Below are 21,595 nucleotides of genomic sequence, written 5' to 3'. Positions count from 1 at the left end.
ACAGATAACATTTGTAGTAATATGGGCTTTACAAAAGAATCGAAATAACATATACATCAGTGTTACAGGAATTATGACATAAGTAAATATATAAAAGATCAGAATAACTTTTGAAACATCAACTTCACACATGAGCATTTAAACAAAACAGAATAAATAATGTCTAAACATCTTTACAAAGAAAATAACATATTATAAATGCAAATTATATTTGAGGATAACAGTATTCCTCATCATAGTGAATGTAGCTTAGTACTAGAACAGAAAAAAATATCTATGAAACAGTACACAGAGACAGGAAGAAAAGAAATACACAAGGGTACACAAACACATAGCATAATAATACAAAAGGAAAGGACAGGGTTTGTTTTACTGCAGTATTTTGCAAACAAAACTTTCTTTACTTCTTGGAGATCTCCCTTCATTCATCATCATTCCCAAAAAGTCCTATCTATACCTGCTTTCTGTATTCTATTCATATTTCTTTCAAAATAATTATTTCTCAGTGTACAATACTCATTTTGGCCCAAATCTTTTTCATATAACTTCTCAATGCATTTTTCCCTATTGTCCATAATCAGTTTCTTATATAGTCTACCCCCTCTTAAGCTAACTTAAATCTACTGAGCTCAGATGCTAAACTAAGGGACGAGGCGATGCAGCAGTACAAAACAATTAACACAAACAGCAATGACAAAAAAATACAAAAGGCAAAGCAAGCAGCATAAATTACAACTAATATAAGGCAATGAGCAGCAAACAAGAAAAATAAATCTGTAGTAAAACTGGCTTAGCAGAGTAACACAAATTAAAATTCAGTAGCACTATGCCTGGCAAACAGCAGAAGCAAAGGTAATAAATTATATCTAAACATGACAAAGCTCAAGCAGAAAAGATAGTACACTAAAGACAACAATGCAGACAAGGGAAATGTATATACACATCTTAATGTCTATGTAATTAAAGTGGTGCACCACAAGAAGTTATTCTACAAAAAAATTACCAAGTAGTTGAAAAGAAAATTCCGTATGCAATTCCTGTGAAGGGAAATGTCTTTGTGCTCCCCCATTTTTGGGAAATGTATTACAAAATTAGTATTTACTGGAGCTGTAGACAGAAAATATTTATATTAGTACATCTATAAAATTCTATTATAACCAATGCTGCAGTGCAGCTAGAAACTAGATATTAAAGAAAATGAGCAAATATGTACCAAGGAAGGCATGAAACATCATTCATTACCCATATGGCATTTCATAAGGCAGTAAAAATTCTCTCAATTCTCGAGAAAAACGCTTGTCATAATCAGATGTGCAGATGTAAGTATCTTTCCAAGTAATGAGCGTGTCGTATTTGCGATGCTTTCGACAAAAAAATGTCAATAGCGAGGATAATGGCCTCTTTTTTTTCCACCTGTGCCTCTGGAAGGCACACGCTAATGGCTTTTTTTCCAGGCGACTGTCGCCCAGCTGGGTGCCCACGACGCATTACGTGCAGGTGGTCACTTAACTTTCTTACCGAAATATTTACGACACCAGTTTCCGCTACAGTGACAGTCTCATATGAAAAAAAATCACAGGTTGAGAATTTGCGTTACAAATGTGTAGAAACAAAATCCTATGAATATAACAGTGTTCAAAAAATTTTCGCCGGCATTGTGATACATTCACGCATTTACACACATTTCATAACTCTTAAAGTACGATTCTTGGTTTCCAACATCCTTTTTCACAAATCAGAGTCCCTAACCACTACTCATTATTCCTTACCTTATTCGTCGACTCTTCTTCAATATTTCATGATAACAGATACATAGCATACTCAAATAACTCATATAGCATCAGCTTATTGATCATAAACATACCGCAACAGCATAATACACATCGTCATCGTAATAATAACATCATAACACCTCAGTCAAATCTCAAAAACGTCGTAGCTTTCTGCAATAATTTCAAACCCTAAAAAATATTCTCTGCTCATTTCAATAATGTCATCTACCTCAAACGCACTTCAAAAATCATGATCCCATACCAAATATATCATTCAACGCTCTCATAGTATCACAATGGTTCCGAAAAAATATGAACAGTTCACAAAGTTCAGAGAAAATACAATTTCGTAAGTGTGAAGTTATACAACGATGTAATTACGTAAACATCTGTCACTGATGTAGAAAACAAGTTTGTCTCTCCCAGTTAAATGATCAGATAGCTGTGTAATTCTGTGTTAGAGAAATATGGTACCAATGTGTGAAGTTGTATAAGCAAATACCATATTAGCTAGGGCTCCTTGTGCTTGCCAAACACATGGTAGACAAAGTAGGCGCGTACCCCCCTGAGGATTAATGAATAATACCCCCAGGTATTACAGATTACAGCAATGGAATGAAATGTGTAACGGAAAACCTTTGTATCATTGTACTTCAAATATCTTTAAAAATAAATGATTTAAGTGCAAGATTAATCACTCAAATACGTGTCCTGTAGCGCTAAATGTGCCTCTTGCTGTAAGATAATCTCTGTGGAAGTGTCGTAGTTATTGTCCTCCGAAAGCTAAGTTCTGCTGAAGTCTATGTACTTACCTCATGATAAACAAAAGTGAAATGCTTTGCATATAGATATCTTAGTTATTACGCTTATTGCCATGATGAAGAAAGTACTGTGCTTTAATGTATTGTTGTGCTATGGAAAAGGCAGTCTCATTGTAGCTATACCACAAAAGTTACTACTAAAACATGTTTTACTTTCCAGAATAAAACAGAAAACTGTGCAGATATAAAACAGAAACACTGCAAAAGCAACATTGTAAACTGTCACTCATTACTAGCATCGTGATAAAATCGTGTAGCTGTCACATAAACTAACCACTGTGTCATCTGGTATCTCACTGAAAGTACTTTAAATCCAGAATATATTTTCAAGTAAACCAAAAGTTTGCATTAAAATCTCATTAGCAGTACTGGTAAATGTTCTAAGTATGTAAGCCTTATAGTCATTCCATAATCGTGCAACTAACAAGCAAGAATGTACACACACAATAACACTGTGACGTCTGTTCACTATAACAATGCATTCGTCATTTCTGTTTAAATAAGTTCTCTTGGTTCTTGATTGGATATTTAACTTCAAACATTGTTGTATGTTAACAGATTCTAAGTCTGACAAAGCATACTAGAAATGCGAAGTGAAAAGTTTTATACCAAAGACTAAGTTGAAAAGCAGATTATCTCTCAATAAATGGTTTTACATGTGAAATGTGGTGTAAACCTTTACTCTTCCTAGTACGCAGAGTTTCAACTTCAACGCAATTATCATGTTGTATACATCGGTAAAGAATGCTAAAATTTTTCTCAAGGCTAGCGTCTTATGTTATTTTTCTCGGAGCCAGCGGGCGCATGCGGCTGCCTGCTGTGCGAGTCATTGTCTGTCTCTTTGTTGGCGCGCGCCGTTATTGGGATTAGGAAACCTAACTTCTACAAATCCGCCTTGGCGAGAGGGCCCAGCTCTGTTAGAATCCCGCCAGTTCTGATGAAATTCACGTCTGTCGTTTTGTCGGTAGTTTACATAGTTTCTTGTTTATCGGTCATGTGGTGGAGAATTTCTCCCTGAATCGTAACTGCGCGCTGAACTGTTGCGTCTGAAAGTATTCTGTCTCCCTTGATAATAATAGTTCTGGTTACCATATTGTCTGTTTCTATGATTGTCTCTGTCATATTCATTACTACGGAAATGCGATCCTTATCTGTAACTATTGTTACTCTGCCAGTGGTTGTCATATGGGTGGTGGCTGTTTTGGTCACGATTTACGTTGTAAGAATAGGCTTGTCGTGTCCAGTTATTGCTTCTGTCGTCACGGAATGGTGACGGATGTGACCTGTAGTGATTGTTTTCCTGTTTTCGCATCCCGCGACTGTCTGTGTCAATTTCTAATTCTTGTAAGAGTCCTTGAAAAGCTTCAATGTCGTCTTTGCAACGCCCTGCCAAAATAATATGTCGTAAATGTTCAGGCAATTTGAGTAAGCAAATGCGGATGAGTTCTGAGGGGCTGTATGGGTTTGAAAAATACTGATTCTTATGCAACATGTCTTCAAAATATTTGACAAGACTGGAAAATTCAGATTGTTCAAAGTGTTTCATCATCATGATGCTATGTTTTACTCGGTCTTGTGTAGCTTGAGACCAATATGCTGAGAGGAAGGCATGATAAAATTCTCCTTCACTGTGACAATCGTGAATGACCGATCGCATTCTTACAGCAGGTTCATTCTCCAAGTAGCCACACATAAATTCTAATCTGTGCTCTAACAACCAGTTGGAAGGAAAACAATGAGAGAATTGATGGAGCCATGCTTGTGGATGAATGTCATTGCCAGAATTCTTAAATGTTTTGAATTTACGTGTAGTAATGAACAGCTTATAGTCAAAATCATCGTGTCGGCGAGTCGCATATCGGTCATTGTTACGTTGTTTCGGTGGTTCCATCTCAAAAGTCGGTGTGCCTTGCCAATTTCTTTCATAATTTCCGAAGTGCCCTGAGTTATTATTTTGTGGATGTTCCGTACTTCTATGTCCCTCTTCCCGTGTTCGAGCGCGAGTGTCCTCTGAAATATGAAATTTTTGTATTACTTGTGCCAACTGATCTTGTACTTCCCGGATTTCTCTTTTGTGTTGCGTATTAATTTGATTCTGATTTTGTTTGAATTTCCTAATTTGTTTGCACTCTTCTGTGTCATTAAAGACTACCGGTTTGGTGTCATTCAGATTATTATCTACCTTCGTAGACAAATTATTTAGCTGATCCGAAAGTTCAACTACTTTCTCTGATAAAGTACTAATTTCCTCCATGTGTCTATCTACTGTGTCCTTTAAGTTTTCCTGAGTTTTTGCAAGTTGCGTAACTGAATCGGTAGACGCAACTGAGTCAATTTTAGCTTGCAAGGTCTCATGATTTTCATGAACAATAATTTGCAGTTCTTTTATGGCTGCTTCGTGATTCTGTAATGCATTTTCATGCGGCGAAAAAATAGGTTGAAAATGCTCACAAATTTGAGTTTTTAGTCATTATAGACTTTTTGACATTTCGATTCAATGTTATGTAACTCAGTAGTTAAATCTTCACGCGTTTGTTCAAGAGTTTGTTCCAATGAGTCTAACTTTTGAAGCTGTTTCTGTGTTTGTCTCTGATTTTGTTCCAGTGTGTCTAACTTTTGAAGATTTTGTTCCATTGTGTCCAACTTTTGAAGATTTTGTCCCATTTGTTGCATTAATTGTAATAACAATGCACTGGTGTCTGAAACATGTTCCTCAGTGATTTTCGGCAGTGAATTTGCACCGGCAACATTCACATTTTGACAAGCGGAAAATGTGTCTTGACTCATTTGAGAAAACGGTGAGAACCCAAAACCTGAGTCTGCAGTATTTGCAATATTGTGTTCTGTCATTCCCGATTCCTGAGACGAGCTGTTGCCGACCGATCGATCGATAACGCTTCCCTGTTCACTACCTGTTTCACTGTCTACACCATTATTTGACGCCCGCTCCATTTCCCTATGCACAATTACCAAATTACTACTTTGAATGTCTGTTACTTCATTACACAGTGGTGCTGATAAGCTACGCTCGTCGTCACTATTATCTCTCGGTTTACTTTGGAGCCTAGTGTTATGTTTTTCACACGCCATTATTGTCACAATATTTCACACGATAACACAGAAAAGCACAATTTGAAGAGCAAAAATAAGAGAACACATTAACATAAGACTGAAAATAATATCTAGTAAATTGCAGCTGCGAAATACTTGGTGCAAATCTACATGCATGCCACAACTGTTTTACTGTACAACAATGAAAGACTGCAACTACAAAGGAGATTTTCTCTACAATTACGCGCTAGCAATAAACAAAATCTACGCTAATTACACAAACTACAAGGAAAAAATCAGAAGATTCCAGTGAGGTATCCTCGGCTAAGGGTCGACATAAGAAACGTCCCCTTAGAACAATTATACATGACTGTCCTTAACCTGACACCCAATATTTTTAGCGCAACGCAATATGACTTTCAAAAATCCCTGCAAAATACTGGCCCTTACTAACATTAAACTATACCTTTCAGAATTCACTTACCTCACAAAAATCTTCATTACTCGAACTACTGCAATACCGCGAGCGCCACTACTGCCAGCTAAATGAAAGATTCAAACTACAGAAGGCACTAACTACTGCTAGGGATAGTTAGCAAATGCAAGATATTAATAGAGAACAAACAATGTATTTACCTTAACAGTCATAATATACATAGCAGTTCATGACAAATTACAAAACTCCGCGATCTCTCTCCCCACATCCACCTATGCTGGCGGCTCACCTCCAACTGCGCAACGCTACGCGCTGTTCACATCCAGCTGCCGCTGCCCAACACTACAATGGCAGACAACAATGCAAACTAGCCACAGACTGCACACAGCACAGCCAGTGATTTTCATACAGAGGTGGCGTTACCAATAAGAAAACCTAAACAGCCTACTTACAGTATGACGGTAAGATATCCACGCTGTCATTTGACAAGCCGTAACGTTAGAGAGCAGTATGGCTATCGAGAAGAGAGACTGGGTGGTTTTAGTGAAATTATTTCATTTAAACAACAGCAATTATAGTGCTGCACTGAGCGAGTATCTCCGATTGAAAGGTCTGAGTAGAAGCCCGATGCCACTAGGTGGTATGAAGAAGATGGTAATGAAATTCGAAAACACAGCTGAGCTTGGTGTGGCACCTGGAAGCGGAAGCCGTCCTATGTCGATGGAAGTTATTGAGGAAGTTGCTATTGCTGCAACTGACCATTTAGCACGTTTCTCGGGTAATGCCACATTGCTTACCAAAATTCCTATTTGCTTCTGTCTCGGGTTCTTCGGCCGACGTTCGTCTGATGATTTTACTGACGTTTCGCCAGCACAAGTGGCTGGCTTTGTCAAAGCTTCACCTTCCATTGCCGGTTCACCAAGCAAACAGATTTTTAACGAACTTAAGAAACAAAAAGTCAACTAGTGCCTTGACCAGTAGCGCCGGTCAAAACAAGAAACAAAGAATGGGAAGCAAGTTAGAGGAAGAAAGGGGAAGGTTTAGTTTAATGAAACATCGATGATTTCGAAGAAATCTCCAAATGACAATTACTCTGTGGTCTCCAACATTCTCAGATACAAAGGGAGCCAGCTCCATGTTTTTCCAAGAAAAATACTCGGAAGATTTAGATGAACAGAAATTGAAAAGAAGTTCTCCCTCCTTGCGTTGGAACCATCTACTTTATGAAGCAGTCACTGGTAAAGAAATATGTTTGATCTTACTGTCTTAATAACTGATATTAAATGCATGTTTCATTAATTAGGTTATCTGGAATAAATTTATGCTATAATACGAATATGCTGTGCGCGAAGTCTGCAGTAACTACCTCGTGCCCGCATCTCGTGGTCGTGCGGTAGCGTTCTCGCTTCCCACGCCCGGGTTCCCGGGTTCGATTCCCGACGGGGTCAGGGATTTTCTCTGCCTCGTGATGGCTGGGTGTTGTGTGATGTCCTTAGGTTAGTTAGGTTTAAGTAGTTCTAAGTTCTAGGGGACTGATAACCTAAGATGTTAAGTCCCATAGTGCTCAGAGCCATAGCCAACTACCCCGTCATACCTTAGCAGAAGTTCTGGCTGAGAACACGAGAAAATACTGGTCCTATGCAAAATCGCCAAATGATCTAAGGTTTCCATCCAGTCACTCGTTGATCAGTCTGATATGGCAGCTGAAGGTAGCAGACATTTTAAATTTCGCTTTCAAGAAATCGCTCACGCAGAGAATCTTACAAACATACCGTCGTTTAATCGTAGCACAGAGCCCAATATGGACAACATAGTAATAAGCATTCCTGGTGTAGAGAAACACCTGATAGAGTTGAAAGCAAATAAGTCGCAAGGTCCGGATGGAATCCTAATTCAGTTTAACAGAGAGTACTCCATCGATTTAGACCCCTACTTAGTTTGCATTTAATGCAAACCTCCCTCCAAGTACCTAGTCCCAAGCGACTGGAAAAAAGCGCTGCCGACTCCTGTACATGACATGGATAAGAAAGCGGATCCGCAAAATTACAGACCAATGTCCCTGACTTCAGTTTTGGTGTAGGATCCTTGAACATATTGTGAGTTCGAATATAATAAATTTTCTTTAGTCCGAGAAGCTTATGTGCACGAATCAGCGTGGGTGTAGACAGCTGGTCCAAAACTCGACTTGCCCTTTTCCCATTTGATACACTGAGAACTGTTGATCAAGGGCACAGGCAGATTCCATATTTCCACATTTTCGTATAGCGTTTGACACGGTGACACTTCGCAGACTGTTAATGAAGGTACGACCCTATGGAATAGGTTCCCAGATATGTGATAGGCTCGAAGACTTCTTTAGTAACAGAACCCAGTATGTTGTCCTCGACAGCGAGTTTTCTTCAGAGAGAAGTGTATCGTCGGACGTATACCAGAGCAGTGTGATAGGACTGCTGATATTTCTTTTTTAATATATAAACGATCTGGCATACCGGACGAAAAGCAATCTGCTGCTGTTTGTTGACGATGCTGTGGTGTATGGGGAGGTGTCATAGTTGAGTAACTAGGAGGATACAAGATGACTTAGATGAAATTTCTAGTTGGTGTGATGAATGGCAGCTAAATCTAAATGAAGAAAAATGTAAAGTAATGCGGATGAGGAGGAAAAACAAACCCGTAATATTCGAATACAACATTAGTTGTGTGCAGCTTGACACAGTCACTTTGTTCAAATATTTTGGCGCAACTTTGCAAAGTAATATGAAATGGAACGTGCTTATGAGGATTGTAACAGGAAAGGCGAATGGTCGACTTCGGTTTATTGTGGGGATTCTAGGAAAGTGTGGTTCATCCGTAAAGAAGGCCGCATAGAAGATGCTAGTGCGACCTATTCTTGAGTATTACTCGAATGTTTGGTATCCGTTCCAGGTCAGATTAAAGGAAGATGTGGAAGCAATTCAGAGGCGGGCAGCTTGGTTTATTGCCGGGAGGTTCTAACAACACGCAGATGTTACGGAGATGCTACGGAAACTCAAACGGGAATCCCTGGAGGGAAGGTGACGTTCTTTTCAATACTATTGAGAAAATTTAGAGAACCGGCATTTGAAGCTGAGTGCAGAACAGTTCTACTGCCGCCAACGTATGTTTCGCGTAAGGATCACGAAGATAAGATACGAGAAATTAGGGCTCATACGGAGGCATATAGACTGCCGTTTTCCCTCGCTCTATTTGTCATTGGAACAGGAATGGAAATAACTAGTAGTGGTACAGGGTACCTTCCACCACACACCGTGCGATGGCTTGCGGAGTGTGTATGTTGATGTAAGAACTAATGTCTAGAGGTATTTTGATAGTGTCTAAGTATGCCTTTTGTTACATTAAATAAATTTGTATTTCGATTCCTATTTTTAGTAAAAATACATTTCATTCCATTCAAACTTCTTACAGTAGTTTTTCCTAAAACTGCGATGGCATCTTACTGTTGATGTCTGCATTCAATTAACATAAAAGAAGAAAACCTGCACTTTCTAACTGTTACGTGTGTGGGAGTGACACGTTGTTCCTGATTTCACATGATAGGTCATCGGAGGAATTGTTGTGGGTGGAACTGGAAACATATTTTCAAAAATTTTTATTTTCAGTACGTTCAAACTCGGCTGAATAATTTCATTGAGGAAAGAATTACAAGAGAGTGTTGGTTAGTTACTTGTAATATCTATGAGTTTTCAGCTTGATTTTCGTCACAAGAGAGAGAACTAACAAAAAAATAGAGCAGCTGATTAGCAACGAAGAGAAACACCTACACGGCTCACGAACGCGACCACCTTTGGTGCGTCCACTCAGCACCTGTCGTGGTCCCCAGTCCCGAATAGTACCCAGGTCTCAGGCCACACACGGAAGGCGCAGCGCCTATCTCCCCATCGGTCGGCGGTTCGTTAACCCCTGCACTCACCCAGTCACGGCCGGCACTCGGGCGAAACGAATTAGTCGCTCCCAGATAGCGTCGTGTACTGAGGTGCTGGATTAATACACAGACCGCGTGTCCGTAGTTCTGTCCCGGATATCGTCTTGTAACAATAAGTCTTTTGTAAATGTTACTATCTTATCCAAAAGATATATCACGAGGAAATGGACTGTAATGTGTTCGAGTAATTAGAACAGAAGCAGGAACAGAATCTGAGAGTAGCATGCAAAAGCAAATATGCTGAACTCTGCTATCAAATGTTCGGTTACTAAGGAAGATACAGATGTCCTGCCCCTGTTTACTCCTCGGACCACTGCATAAATGAGTTTGACTAGACAGTAGTGTCACAGAGTTGCTGAGAAAGGGCTAAAATCAGACTAGTCTCCACGGCGCAATAGGATCCTACTAGATTGTACACAGAATTTGCCAAAAAAAAAAAAAAAAAAAAAAGTCATCAGTACCCTGAGGTCATCAAAACTTAGAACTACTTAAACCTACTTAAACATAACTAACCTAAGGACATTACACACATCCATGCCCGAGGCAGGATTCGAACCTGCGACCGTAGCGGTTGGGCGGTTACAGACTGAATAGCCTAGAACCGCTCGGCCACACCGGCCGGAAGAATTTGCAATCTAAGGTATATAATGGTTAAAATGTGAACTAAGTTTGGTTCCTAATTTAACCATTACATACCGTAAATTCGTTTAACAAAAGTGTGCCCAGTGATTGGAAAAAAGAATGGTAGCAAACTTGATCCACGAAATTACCATTTAACCTCATTGGCGTCTGTCAGTTCTAGAATTCTATAACATATTTTGAGCTGAAACATATTGCAATATCTCGAACAGAATGACCTGCTTCATGGCAGACAGCATGGATTCCCGAAAATATCGTCCATACTTAACCCACCTTGTGCTTTGCTCACATGGACCAAGGAAATCAGATACATGCAGTACTTCATGACACCCAAAAAGCATTTGATTCGGTACGGTATCAAAGTTTATTAATAAACTAGCTGACAAACACGGCACTGCCTGGATATTCAGTTTGCCAATTTTTTGTTGCAAACAATATATATCGAAAAAATCTCATTTCCATATATTCGTGAAATTATGAAACACTCGCACAAATAAATACGCATAATGTAAAGATATAAGTAAAGCTGCTTTGCGTGTCTACAACGAGATTTTGTTAACGTCCCCATGACAATGCATATTTACAACTCTATAGATGGCTACAGTTTTCACCTAGCCTACATCCATTAGCGCTTCGCAGTTGGGAGCTGTCAAAAGCGCTAGCAGGTGTCAAGGATTTCCGTAAGTTGACTTCACTGTAGGAGCTTCTGAGTAGTAAAGAATAAATGTGTTAATACGTAATGCACGATGTGGCATTTTTCATGCATCTCAGAGTTTACGACGTCATATCTCTTGAATTACGTCTCGTACTATGATGTACTTATGTAGGTACTCTCAGCGGCGTATATGGATACTGTCTGCAAAGTGTGTTGGGAATAGAGGTAGTCGCAAAGAAGTAATAAATTTAAACTTCATGCAATATATGGTAGTTTTTCTTGCGTGTCATTGTTTACGACCTCATATCTCGCGAACTATGACAAGTAGTAAGCGACCGTTACCTGACAGTAAGGAATATGTGTACCAAGTTTCGTTGAAATCGGTCCACACACACACACACACACACACACACACACACACACACATGCGCGCGCTTCCATTTCTATAATGTATATGGATGTTTGACTATATGTGGTATCAAACAAAATTTGCGCCTGGGATATCTTGATAGGGGTGACGTAGCGTCTTATCTTGAGTGGAATCGTCGACGTAGCTAGAAGTAACTTCAGACGTACTGCAGTGAAGTGTCTAGGGACGTTTGTTATATTCATGTTTTACATTAAGAACCGGGTAAACAGTATTATTCTGATGTTATACGGTAGTGATCTGATATACAGTATTAATAACAACTGCCGGCCGGTGTGGCCGAGCGGTTCTAGGCGCTTCAGTCTGGAACCGGGCTGCTGCTACGTTCGCAGATTCGAATCCTGCCTAGGGCATGAATGTGTGTGATGTCCTTAGGTTAGTTAGGTTTAAGTAGTTCTAAGTTCTAGGGGACTGATGACCTCAGATGTTAAGTCCCATAGTGCTCACAGCCATTTTTATTAATAACAACGTCAAACTTTTCGCAGATGATGCAGTTATCTTTCAAGAAATAACGTCTGAACAGAGCTTCACGAATATTGTCAGATCTTGATAAGATTTCAAAATGGCGCAAAGACTGGCAGTGTGCATTAAATACACATAAATGAAAAATTGCCCACTTCTCGAAACGCATGGAAGTTGCATCCTATGACTACAATATCAAACAGCCACAACGGAAATTCCTCAACTCGTACAACAACTTGGCTGTAACAATTTGTAGTGACATGAAATGGAATGAACGCATAAGCTAAGGCAGGTGGCAGACGTCGGTTCTCTGTTGGGACGGTGGCAAGGGCAGCCAGGCTATAAAGTACTTGTGCGTCAGATCTTACAATACAGCTGACGTGTGTGGCATCCACTTCACGTAGGACAACAGGGGGTACTTCATGAATACAAAGAAGAGCGGCAAAAATGGTACAGGTTTGTTTGGTACATTGGAGAACGTCACAGAGACGTTGAAAATCCTAAATCAGCAGACACTCGAAGTAGACGCAAATAATCTCGCGAAAGCCTACTTTCAAAATCCCAAGAGCCAGAATTAAGTGAAGACTCTGAAGATATTCCTCGATCTCGTGCAGATCGCTCACACAAGGACCTGGAAAAAAGAATTATAGTTACAACATGCATAGAGACGCTCCGTAAGCAATCTGAACGAGAAGAAACCCTACCATGTGGTACTGTGCTAAGTACTCTCTGGCATGTAATTCAAAGTGATTTGTAGGTTCTGTACACTGAGGTGACCGGAGTCATGGGATAGCGATGTGCACATATGCAGGTGGCGGTAGTACCGCGTAAGCAAGGAATAAAAGAGCAGCGCATTAGCGGAGCTGTCATTCGTACTCAGGTGATTCATGTGAAAAGGATTCCCACGTTATTATGGTCGCACGACGGGAATTAACAGACTATGAACGCGGAATGATGACTGGAGCTAGACGCATGGGACATTAGATTTCGGAAATCGTTAGGGAATTCAATATCCTGAGATCCACGATGTAAAGAGTGTCCCGAGAATACCAGATTTCAGGCATTACCTCCATCACGGACATCGTTGTGGCCAACCGCCTTTACTTAACGATCGATAGCAGCGGCGTCTGCATAGGGTCGTCACTGCTAACCGACAATCAGCACTTCGTTAAATAACCACAGAAATCAATGTGGGACGTACGACGAACGTATCTGTTAGGAGAGTACGGCGAAATGGGGTGTTAATGGAATATGGCAGCAAACGACCGACGCGAGTGCCTTTGCCAACAGCAGGACATCGTTTGCAGCACCTCTTCTGGGCTCGTGACCATATCGGCTGGAGTGTAGACGATCGAAACACCGTGGTCTGGTCAGATGAGTTCCAACTACAGTCGCTAAGAGTTAATGGTAGGACTCCATAGTGGCGCAGACCTCACAAAGCTAAGGGACTGTGCTAGCTGATGGAGGCTCCATAATGGTGTGGGATGTGTTTACATGGAATGGACTGGGTCCTCTGGTCCGTGTGAACCAATCATTGACTGGAAATGGTTATTTTCGGCTACTTGGAGACCATTTGCAGCCATTAGTGAGTTTCATGTTCACAAAAAACAATGCAATTTTTATGGATGACAATGCGGCGTGTCACCGATCCACAGTTGTTCGCGATTGGTTTGAAGAACATTCTGGACAGTTCAGGCGAATCATTTTGGCCACCCAAATTGCCCGACATGAATATCATCGAACATTTATGAGACGTAATCGACTGGTCAGTTCGTGCACAAAATCCTACGGCGACAATGGTTTCGCAGTTATGGACGGCTATAGAGGCAGTGTGGCTCCGTATTTCAGTAGGGGACTTCCAACTACTTGTTGAGTCCACGCCACATGCAGTTGCTGCACTACGCTGGGAAAAAGGAGGTCCGACACGATATTAAGAGGTATCCTAAGACTTTTGACACCTGTTTATAGACGCAGATGTAGATGATCTCAAAATATTGTCGTTAAAGAGTCGACTCATTTGTTCTCAAAGCTCCGAAAACGGAGAATAATGATAAAATTATAAAACCGATGTCATTCATGACAAATTTTCAAGCGTATTTTAGTAATTTAGTTTTGTAGATCCGAATGCATTTTTTCTATCAATTGCAGACGACGATTTCTTCGTATGTTAAAGATTTTACCCATTAATTCAAGGTTCTAATTGACTATACCATTAATACCGCTTCGTACATTCTCTTCGCAAAAAAGAATGGCGGGAAAATAACTAAGGCATTTAATGGTTTTAATAAGTAATGTAAAATTCCGCAGTTCTTTTTATGGCAAGATGGAAATCAATATCAGGCACGAGTGCTTTCCTCCGAGAAAAAGAGTAGGACAGTTCGACATACCATCTCAATCGTGGTCATTGCAGACGAGGCATTTGGTCAAGTTATAGGGGGAGGGGGAGAGACTTAACTGTGAACGAACGTTGCTTCACGCCAGAACGTAATTTGATATATTGATCAATATGTTGATCATATATTCATAGGAAGATGTAGCACTTTGTTCCTAAAATGGGTGCGAGAGAGCAGGTCCCGTCCTCTCTCTGGCCGGCTGTCGTGGCGGAGCGATTTTAGGCGCTTCAGCCCCGAACCGCGCTGCTGCTACGGCCGCAGGTTCGACTCCTGCCTCGGGCATGGATGTGTGTGATGTCCTTAGGTTGGATAGGTTTAAGTAGTTCTAAGTCTAGGGGGCTGATGACCTTAGATGTTAAGTCCCATAGTGCTCAAAGCCATTTGAACCATTTTCCTCTCTCTAAAAAAATTGTAGCTTAAATATCGAGATTAATCAGTTAATTACATATATTAATTCTAAACTGCCAGATCAGCTGTCACCGCATTAAACTGTGTCCCAACTCTCCTATCGTCGCATGAAGTGCGACATCGACAGCACTTGTAAGTGAGTAATGCATAACGTTGCAAAGTAGGGCGGGAAAGCATGAGGTGTGTAAATAGGACACCAATTTCGGCCGTTAGGCGTAGAGGTAGTCTACTGTACTCCTCTGACAACCCGGCGTCGGGAACCCCAATTGCAATACACCTCCGCTTCCTTTGGCACAACCTAGTCACGTTTTACCGACGGTAGGAGATGCTCGCCGTAGGCTTAGGCTAGGATAGAATAGGCGGCCGCTCTTTCAAGCCACCGTCATTTATCAAGTTGGTGCATAAGTTCGTAGAGTTTTTGTTTTGCATATTGATATTCCGGTTGCTATGGGTTTATTTATCGACTGTCACTTTTTATTTGTATTTCACTGTTGCTATCTGAGGCTACATATTGTCATTTTGAGATAGTGAATGGAGTTGTGGACGCTGGAAGATGGAGTGCTAAATGGAGAAATAGGAATATTTCCGACGTATGTTTCACAAGTTCTCCGCCTCGAAACGACGTGATTTCTACAGTCTCGGAATCAAAAAGTTATCTCAGAGAGAAGACTGTTGTTAATAGCGAAGAAGAATATATTACTTATGACTTGCACTTTTGGAAAAAAAAAACGCTACAAAACTGTGCAACAACCTAATAGTTGGTATCTGGCGCCAGATGATGATGGCCTTACTAAACGAAGAAATTCGAAAGACGAGTGTATGAAGCCACCAGTATCCCATTGTTCTCTCTCAGTTTTTCAGAGTCCTTAGTTGAGTTACGTGGCCATGCGTGGTCTGTCTCCACTGCAGCGGGTGCGCCGACATGTGAGTAACTTCCATGAGATGAGTCGTTCTGTCGTTACTCTCCCTTGTCGCATACTCTAGCATTTCCCCTCAGGTTATGAGCTGCCTAAAATGATTCCTAGCATGCAGTTGGGCAAGGTGGTGCATCTAATTGTTCATGAATTATGTCTGTTGTCGTGTCCCAGCACCGGCCCCATCACCAGCTGTGCATGAAAGTGTGACCCTTACAGCACATTCAGGGCGTTGACGACAATGTGGACTGAGGTCTTCTATGTTGGTTGGTTGGTTGGTTTAAAAGAGGGGAGGGACCAAACGGTCTTCTATGTCACCTTTAACGGAGTGAGAGGGGGGGAAGTCTCCTATGAGTTTAAGACAGGCGATTTTGGAGCGGAGAGGAGAGGTTGTTGGCTTTTGGGATGTGCATAAGGATGCAAACATTTAAGGATTCAATTTAAGAACAATTTATTTCTCTATATTTTATCCTTATTTGGAGAGATCTCTTACAGTGGCCTTATATATTTGAAAATCAGTGAGTACACCCTACCACTCTATCTGCTAGTGCTTTCCAATCCCTTTCTCTGTTACTGATTTCGCCGGGCGGAGTGGCCGAGCGGTTCTAGGCGCTACAGTCTACGGTCTACGGTCGCAGGATCGAATCCTGCCTCGGGCATGGATATGTGTGATGTCCTTAGGTTAGTAAGGTTTAAGTAGTTCTAAGTTCTAGGGGACTGATGACCTCTGAAGTTAGTCCCATAGTGCTCAGAGCCATTTGAACCATTTGTTACTGATTTCTACTTTCGTCTATGAGACATGAGTGCTCTGTTTGCAACTTGTTCCGACAGTACATGCTCAAATAATTGAACCACAATGAGATCCAACCCTTGTTACTCTTTATCTTCTGACACACAGAAAATATCAGATATACACATGGCACTATATGCAGTCATTCACAACAGAAGGTAAGTGCGAAACAGCGCTTGTCCCTCTTTGTAATATTACATCCAGAAAATATTAACTATTACTCGTTACTGCTGCTAGAGGCAAATTATACAGAGCTTGTTCTTTTCTAACAAGCAGAAAACTCAAGATAATAAGTGGTGCTGCGTACTTACTGGTAACTCAGATCTCCTCTCTCGAATGTGTACGGACTCCTTGTACTTTTTACTGCAACAGAGTCGAGATATCACTCTTATAGTGACTCCTGCCTGCGATTCGACTATTGAACTGTTCCTAGTTGCTCCATGGCAATCATTGTCTTTGCTCCTGCACTGGCCTTTTATTTACTGATTTCTCAGGGACTTTTGTGCGAGAGTTCCTAGTAGAGGTGTTTCCCTTGACTTTTCTGAAGCTCTTCCTAAAGTGTCTTCCAGAATCTGCTAGAAGATTCTAGAACATTCTGGCTGTATGCCAGCACCTGATGGTTACCTTGGTGCCCGAGGGTGTTGTCCTCAACTAGCCATTACAGCATCGTCGCTTCCTCGGCAAGTTGTCAACAATTCTGACTTCATACGGAGCGATGGTACACTTCCTGATGTCTTCCTAACACCACACCTTCTGTATTGTCTTAATATCACTCTTGAAAAAGCTTCTCTCCTTTTATTGAAACCATGCCACTTCTTACATTGACAAAATTCAAAAGCCATGACTGTGTGTGTGTGTGTGTGTGTCAGAGAGAGAGAGAGAGAGAGCGAGAGAGAGAGAGAGAGAGAGAGAGAGTATTCCTTTGTACTGTTTCACCAAGTTCAGGGTGCCCTTTGCCCTCAGATAGATGCTTGCTTGAAATACTGAACCTGATAGTCATACTCTTTACTATACTCCGTTACGAACTCCGCAACGTATTTTTCAGTGACATGTATGTTTTATTATAGTGTTGCGTAACAGCGATAATGGGGAGTTTCCTTCTTGCAATATATGGTGACAGTCAATAAAATTACAGGACATAAACGCCTCCTGCAAGTAGGAAAAGAAATCCTCATTGCCTGTGCGACCAATAAATATTTACTCATCACAGCTGCGGGTGAATTAAATTCAATTACACAGTAACATCTTCACCAGTTGGCACTACCCAATCGACTCCCTCCACCCCTGCCATACAGCAAATGATGTGCAGCAGTTATACTAACATTTGGAAAGAAAACAGCTTAAGTGTTACATACTATAGATAAAGACAGGTCATCGATGCACATCAGAAAAAGAAATGGCTGCAGAATGGTGCCCTGAGGAACGCTGCGCGTCCCACTGCCCCAATCGAAAGACTGTTCATTTCCTGTTTCAGGTCTAAAGCATCCCTCTGCCTTCTGCTGTTCTGATAAGGTTGAAACATCTGCGCATCTTACTTCTGACCCCATAATCTTCGAATTTAATAATTTCCTCTAGTTGGTGCAACCAAAAGCTAGCTTATCAATTCCTTACACATTATCATAAAATGAGGACTATATTGCCTGAGAAAATGAACAGTCATTCCTAAGCTCAAACTACGTTATTATGATTATCCATTACGGATATTTTAGAACCATGACTGTTAACTGAATGTAAAAAAGTTATATAAAACTGCAACCTGCCACTTTTTTGGATAATTATGCTTTATTCCATGAACCGGTTTTCGAATCTTTTCAGGTTCATCTTCAGATGGTTTCTGGAAGTTACACCATTATTTCTAGCATAGAGCTGGGTGCTGGCTCTATGATAAAAAGATGGAACACGCTTCAGTGTTTCGCCATGACTATTGCTTATCTGTCGATATGGAAGTAAATTTAATTTTTTACTTACTGCGACAGTACGGGCCGCTTTTTTCGTTAGTGTCCATCTGTCTGCCTCCATTTTGATGTCCAGTTGTTATATCACTACACACTCTTTCACATAAACTATATTAATTTACACTCTGACAGCGAGACTTCGTCAGCATCCAGCATAGGCTTTACAACTGTTGCTTGTAACAAAGATCTTGACAAAAAGACATAACATAGGCCTACTTGGCACTAAGATGTAAACTGTTCTTTTTTACATGTATTAAAGTCGATATAAGGGTACATATTTTAATCAGACTGGCGATAACACGAGAGCACAAAATAAAATAAATAAATAAATTACTACAAGAACAAACTTCAGGTGATCTGATGTCTAATTTCTATTTGTATATTAACGTATAATATAGGCAGTTTATAGCATCATGATTGGCATTATCATGAATGCCCAGGGATCAATAATACAGAGTTATTGTATATGCAAAGAGATTATGCTGTTTGTATGATTAGGACCTTTATATTTAAAATTAAATTTTTAAATTAATAACAAACCTTCAAATGAACTGTTGACTTATTTCTGTTGTTGCAGTAAGAAATGAGTCAACAGTTCATTTTATGGTTTGTTATTAATTTAAAAATTTAATTTTAAATCTAAAAGTCCTAGTCATGCAAGTAACTGTATTTATTGTTTTACCAGTGACTCACCGCTTTGAGTCTACTGAACACACAAAAATTGTAGTTTAGCCACACATAAAAGCAGAGCGCACAGTTAATAGTTTACTCGGTATTAATTACTGTATTTCTGCAGTTCAAATCGTCACGGTGCACACATTAATTTAAATAATTTCCCTGTGTCCTCACAAAAGAAAACCAACACACCAGCCACTCCGTCACGTCTCAATACGCATTCTCCTCGTCACCGCCCCACTATTCGCTTGTTCGCTTTCGATAGTCGGAAACAGGCTCTCTTGTAGCAAAGATATATACAAATACATTGAAACATTTACGTTCAAATAGATGTATCGAGTGGCTATAATTGAAGTGCAGGTACTCGCGGAGGTCCAGTGTAGGCCGTAATTATCGTATGACAGCGAAGCTTGGTAGATACGCTAATGCGTTAATGGGGAACCAATTTACACTGGAAAAAAGTAGTTTCAATTTTGGCCACGAGATGCAAATCTGGCGCTGTAAAGCATCTCGTCGATGCCTCCGGTGCTCATCTTGAACAAATTGAGTAAGCAGCTGTTAATAATAATATCAGAATTAAGTCTTTTTTCACTTGTTTGATCTTTTATAATCCACTGCATATGCAAACATTTCTATACGACTTTCTTGCATTCATAGCGCCAGATTTGCACCTTGTGGCCAAAACTGGAACTAATTTTTTCCAGCTTAACTCGATTCCACATTAACGCATTGGAATATCTACCAAGTTTCACTGCCATACGAAAATTACAGCCGATACTGGAAGTCCGTGAGCAGCTGAACTTTAATTATAACCATCCGGTATTATTATTTGATTGTATTCACACTTACTACTAAATATAATGAATAAAATAAAATAATAAAGGAGTAACATGTTGATATATGCTTCCTAAATCTATACATTTACAGTTTGGGTATGGAAACGGCCAAGTCCGGAACAATGGGCAAGGTATTATGGAGCGGCTGGCTTTTGTAGTGGCTATAGTTCCGCAAAAAAAATAACGAAAGTCCTATTCGGGTAAGAGTCCAAAGTGATTTACGAGCTGTGGCTAAAGTGAATTCATAAGAGACAACGTGTTGGAAGAGAAAAGGATGGGGTCGGCAGGGGGGCGGTGACGAACCTGGCGTTGAGGCCATATTTGATAGCCATGTGGTTTCTTGTGGCTGATCGCGGTCAGCACTCCTTGCTGGGTAGGTGATGGCTACTATGGCAGACGCTTCTTCATTTGATCCGGAATGTACTACGGAACACACAAGTCTTGTTACTTGTAACCTTTTCCAGTCCGATTTTTCCTCCCGTAGGAATGGGCTTTAGGAATACGTTCCCGTTTTTAATAAGTTTGTTAGAAAAAAGACTGCAGACGTAAATAATCCAAGCTATAGACTTAAAAGCCACTATTGAAGGCCCTTAAACGAGGCACGGAAAGAGTAGCTGTTCCTGTTTGACAAGTTGTGTACAGCAGTCTGGCAGAAACATGACATGCTTGGCTTTAATATGGAGCTTACGTTCCAATTACATGTTTTTTTTTTAGTTTTTTTGGTGAGAACTTGCCTTACTTTTTTAAAGATATGGTAACCTATAGACACTGTCGCAGAAAAAAATGAGTGCACGTGGAATGAGGAGGTCGATTTTGATCCGACGACGGCGTATACCACCTCCGTGATATTAAATGTACCGGTAATGGTTTCAGCGTCATCCGCCTGCAGATACCGTAGTGACATAGCCACCAGGGCGCCATCTGTGTCTACTCTTTAATAGGGAATGTTCACAGCTGGAAGTCTCAGGGTGATGAAACGCGTGAAGCAAGCAGCCAACCATGCCACGGAACCGCACTCGTGCTTCCTGCACGCAAATGAACGACTTTGAAATGGGTAGCCTTGCGACTCGCGAGATGGTCCTCCCGGAGAATAGTCACACAAGTTAGGTGTGCTGAGCCAGATGTACACCGGTACCAGTGATCACACCGGTAGACAAGGTTCTGGACGCCCACGCAGTACAGACGTACGCCAGGACCCTCGTATTTTAGGGGTAGCAGTGGCAGATTGTCCACATACCTCAGCATAAATAAGAGGGTTCGTAAGCCTAGACATGTCAATATGAACTGTTGAAAACCGGTTATTACCAATGAGACTTTGAGCACGCACGCCTCTAGCCCGTATTCCACTCACGTGCTCGAATTGCGCACCGTGGTATCAGCGATTAATGCAGATTCTTCTT

This window comes from Schistocerca serialis, chromosome 1, assembly GCF_023864345.2.
Source record: "Schistocerca serialis cubense isolate TAMUIC-IGC-003099 chromosome 1, iqSchSeri2.2, whole genome shotgun sequence".
NCBI lineage: Eukaryota > Metazoa > Arthropoda > Insecta > Orthoptera > Acrididae > Schistocerca > Schistocerca serialis.
This window is presented reverse-complemented; position numbering follows the sequence as displayed.